This window comes from Hydra vulgaris, chromosome 09 (genome assembly GCF_038396675.1).
Source record: "Hydra vulgaris chromosome 09, alternate assembly HydraT2T_AEP".
In the NCBI taxonomy this organism is placed as follows: Eukaryota; Metazoa; Cnidaria; class Hydrozoa; order Anthoathecata; family Hydridae; genus Hydra; species Hydra vulgaris.
The window spans coordinates 16,852,501-16,857,500 of NC_088928.1; positions in this window are offsets into that span (position 1 = coordinate 16,852,501).

The following is a 5,000-nucleotide window of genomic DNA, read 5'->3' on the forward strand; positions in this document are numbered from 1 at the left end:
ATTCATTAGATTCCAAAATTTCTTTATTTTCTTGTTTTAGATCTAGTTCCTGTATCCACCATGCAACTGGTGGAGGTAAATCTTCTGAATCTAAAATTTCTGTTATCGCTTGATTCAAATGAACATCTTTCAATGCAACATTAGAAGTTGGTTAAGTAATTAATGTAGGTGGAAACCAAAGTTTTAAGTTGCTAGCATTAACAACTTGTTTCATAATTTTTTCTCCAAGTTGAAGTCTGTAAACGCCTTTTCCTAACTCGTCTATGATTTTAAAAAGACCTGTAAAACGCGCAGAAAGCTTGTCACCCATTCGTGTGTCACGACGACGGTTGTATTTAAGTACCATTTGCCCGATTTTATAGGTTGAAGCTGGATGCTTTAAATCGTACTTAACCTTTTGTTGCGCTTGTGCTTTTTCAATATTTTCCTTTGCTTGTTCTCGTGTATTTTGTAGGGATTGTCCTAGGTTAATTATGCATTGAAGTATGCCTTCGCTTTCATTGACAGAAGCCTTGCATTCATCTTTTTCAAAATCTATTGGAAGACGAGCTTTTACTCCATACATTAGTTGGAAAGGCGAATACTTTACAGATGCTTGAATACTAATGCGGTAAGCAAAAACAACTGGATCAATAAATAAGTTCCAATCGTCACTTTCTTTGTTTATTAGCTTGAGCAAATGTCTTACCAAGGTTTGATTAAATTGCTCCGTCAGTCTGAAAATACAATAAAATAAAAATTAGTTATACAAAAAGCCATCTTAAAAATAGAAACCTTTTTTCTTTCTGTACAATTACTTAAAAGAACTAACGTAAGTTAATATATACTTGAAGAAACGTCGCTAACGGTTATGTTGAGTAAATTTGTTTAAAGTTAAAAATAATCAAATAATTAATTTATGAAACATTATATATATATATATATTTATATATATATATATATATATATATATATATATATATATATATATATATATATATATATATATATATATATATATATATATATATATATATATATATGTTTATATCCATTAGTCTGAGGATGGTATGCAGATGTCATGGCAACTGTTATTTTCATTTGTTCACAGAGATCGTCGACAAGCTGGTTGTTGAATTCCTTACCTTGGTCGTGTAAAATTACGTCAGATGCACCAAATCTGAATACAAGTTTCATCAAAAATGCATGAACACTAATAGCATTTTTTTTCTCGAATAGCTTTCACTTCCACCCATTTTGTAAGATATTCAGTAGCTACACAAATATACTTTTTTCCTTTTTTTTATCTCTTTAAGAGGACCAACAAGGTAAATACCCCATCTATGGAAAATGTGCGTCACTTTAATAGGATGCAATGATGAAGAACCTGGTTTGTTAACAGGATTTATAACTTGACAAGGCGCACACGTACGTATAAAATCTTGGACGTTTGCTGCTATACAAGGCCACCAATACCGATCGGTTACTTCAGCTATTGTTGCGGTTTGACCGAAGTGACATCCGCCGATAATTCTATCGTGCAAAGACTTTATTATATATTTTTTTTCATCTTCATCAACAATAACTCTTCCTAATTTGCTATGTGCACCCTTACTCTTGTGATAAAGAAAATCTTTTACAATCAAAAAAGAAATAGCCTTTTGCCGCAGTCGTCTTTTTTGTGCTTTATCGTAACCAGGTGGATATACTTTATTTGAAATATAATTTTTCAAATTCATATAGATTTCTTCGTCTAGTTTAATATGTTTATCTTCAATTTCGTGTTGGATAATGTTATCACCCAGATCTATGTTTTTAACATTTAATAAGCCTTCCATTATTGAGAGTGTTATACAACAAAATGATTCTATCATATTTTTATACTTTTTCAGCAATTTATTTTAATTTTAATTGGTCAATAACAAATATTATTTACGATAATCTTTTTAATAATTTGCCAAATGCTGTTTGCAAGTATTAGGTAAAAATATTTTTAATGAGAAAATTACTTCGTAATGGTTCTTTGTCGGATGGCAAGACTTGCAAAATTTACATCTTTATCTATCTGAATACATCGTCAGCTGAGAACCAAGAGGCCGTATCTCCATTTTTTGTGTTTCCAAGAAAATTGAGTTATAAACTTTAATTTGTAAACACATTCTGCCAGAAAGTCTGGCTAAATGTTCAAATATTTCCTAAATGGTCTAATTTTTTGAATAGATTTTTTGGTAGACACAGGCCCCATTGAATGATGATAATTTATTGAGAATAAACAGATAAAACTCAAAATATGGACACATGGCCTCTTGGTTCTCAGCTGACGACATGTTGCTCATGCAATCAGTTGCAAACATTAATTTATTATATAGCAACATATGTTAAATTAACTTTTGAATGTCTTAATCACTTTCGAAAAAAGCATTTCAATACACTTTCAAAGCTTGCTCCAAAGTATCATTGAAATTTATTTATTAAAATGTGCATACTTTTGATACTAATAAATATTAATAAGTAATGAACATTTAATTACTTAGATAATTAAACGACTTTATCAAATAAAACATAATTAAATATATTTATTATAACGAATTTCAACAAATAATGTTCTGGTTATTTTTGTTGACATTATACCAAGATTTTACGAGCTTTCTTAGCAGCAAAGTTGGAACTAACAATATCGTACCTATCTTCTATTCTATTCTATTCTTCTCCAGATCTGTTTCGATTGAAAGGATGAGACAGTCGTTAAAACAAGCCTGTCCTATTGTAGCTCTTTATTTGTCAGAGCTAGCTTGGTAAAGGATCTCTCGTCTTCAGCCAAAGGTAATAGCAGGGTAAGAAAAATACCAAGATAGATGGAAATTTCCTTCAAATCCTTTTCTATAAATGCAATTTTTTATTAAGCATTTTTCCTACTGATAATATTGTTCTGAAATTTTTTTCGTCCTCTGATGATGACCTGATGTAAAACATACCTTAAAATCATTTTCCTTCGCACGGGCATTTGAAATAGAGTATTTTTAATACAAGGAAGACAATATGCATAAGTATTTAGCGTGGCGCTTACAAATATAGATTAATTGCTTTCCGTATAAAATCAAAAGCAAGCGCGGAAGAAAATTGTTAAAGTAGGACTGCACCGATGCTTACTTTTGGCCGATACCGATGCATTGGCCCTAAATTTTAATAAGTACTCTATTTTTTTTATTTACAATAAGATAATTTGAGGATTATTTAGGATTATTATATTATAATATATATATATATATATATATATATATATATATATATATATATATATATATATATATATATATATAATTAGAAAAAATCACGCATAAAAAGCTTCACATGCATCAACCACACACACACACGCACAAATTTATTATTATAAAAATTGAATTACATAATTTAAACATCTTTTTTATTATTCTGCTTAATCTTATATATGAATTTTCAGTGAAAAAAAAAATTGCAATCAATGGCAGATGAAGACCATAAAGTAAGGGGTGGAGGGGCGGGAAGGGAGATTTTATAATTAAGTGAATCCAGACAACCTATTAGGGAGGGGGAGGGGGTCGATTTTTAGTTTTAATGATTTGTAAGCAAGCAAGCCCATATTTTAATATTTTCACTTCACAATGTTATTAAAGTTTAATGCCACTTTCAAACAGCATTCCTAATTTACTTGGCTAATGTTGTAGTGGTAAGAGCGCTTGCTTGGTAAGCGAGAGCATCTGAGTTTGACTCCCACCACGTCCCTGGAAGTACCGCGCTCAACTTAGTTTCTCCGCGCAGCGGCCTTGCTCATCAAGGTTTGTATTTCGGAGTTTAAGGGTTCAGAGAGGGTTGTACCACGATAACTACACAGAAATTAAAAAAAACAAAACGAGTAGCCTCCTCGACTGTAGTGACCCCCTCGGGCCTTGGAGAGGAATAATTAAAAACAAAAAAAACAACAAAAAACTTTAGTTTTCTAATAACATACTGTGTTAAATACAAAGATTTATAAAAAACAAAACTCAAAACATATAAGGATCACCCATCACCCCCTCCTTACTATGGATCTGGCCTTGTAATTGTAATGGATACATTTTATAATCTCTGCTAAATTGCGGCCATATAAAACATAATAAACCATCAAGTGACTGTATATAAGCATATGTATATATGCCTCCTAAGAAAGGCCTAATATAAAATTCCAATATCGGTAAGCGTAGACAGGACCCTTAAGAGAATAAAAATGTAATAGTGCAAATTTTTTTTAGGGGCCTCCCTCATGTAGTAGTAAGTCATATGTAGGGCGGGGCCCCTATATAGTAAGATCTGTGGGGGCTCCACAGAATCAATAGGGGTTCCCATCCCATCAATTAAAAAATATGTTCTGAATATCTTTAGAACATTTAAAGGTTTTGAACGATCAAAAATTGTTTACTAAAAATTGGTAGTACTAAGTCACTGATATTTGGCAATTGATATTTTATAATTTTCATGGACATCTAAAATCTTATGGGTCCTGGTGCGAGCACCAACTGCATCCCCCTCTCATAGGGCTTAATCTGAGGTGAAATTTTCAAACTCTTCTCTTAAAATTTCATACGATGGGATTGGATTTTGACAAAAATAAGTTGTTCTTTCCAAACTCCTTAGCTCAAGGTGGACATCACCTTCATTGCACATGGTTCACTGCTATGCATTGTAATGATCTAGACTCACATATTGTATATATAAATATATATCTTTTCTTTCATCTTTAATAATACACTTCTTGAATTTAGAAGACGATTCTCTGAAACTCAAGACAATCCTTTCTCGTTGTAATTATGTGTTCTAGATGTGAATATATACATACATTTTATATATATATATATATATATATATATATATATATATATAAATATATATATATATATATATATATATATATATATAATATATGTACATATATATATATATATATATATATATATATATATATATATATATATATATATATATATATATATACAATATATATATAT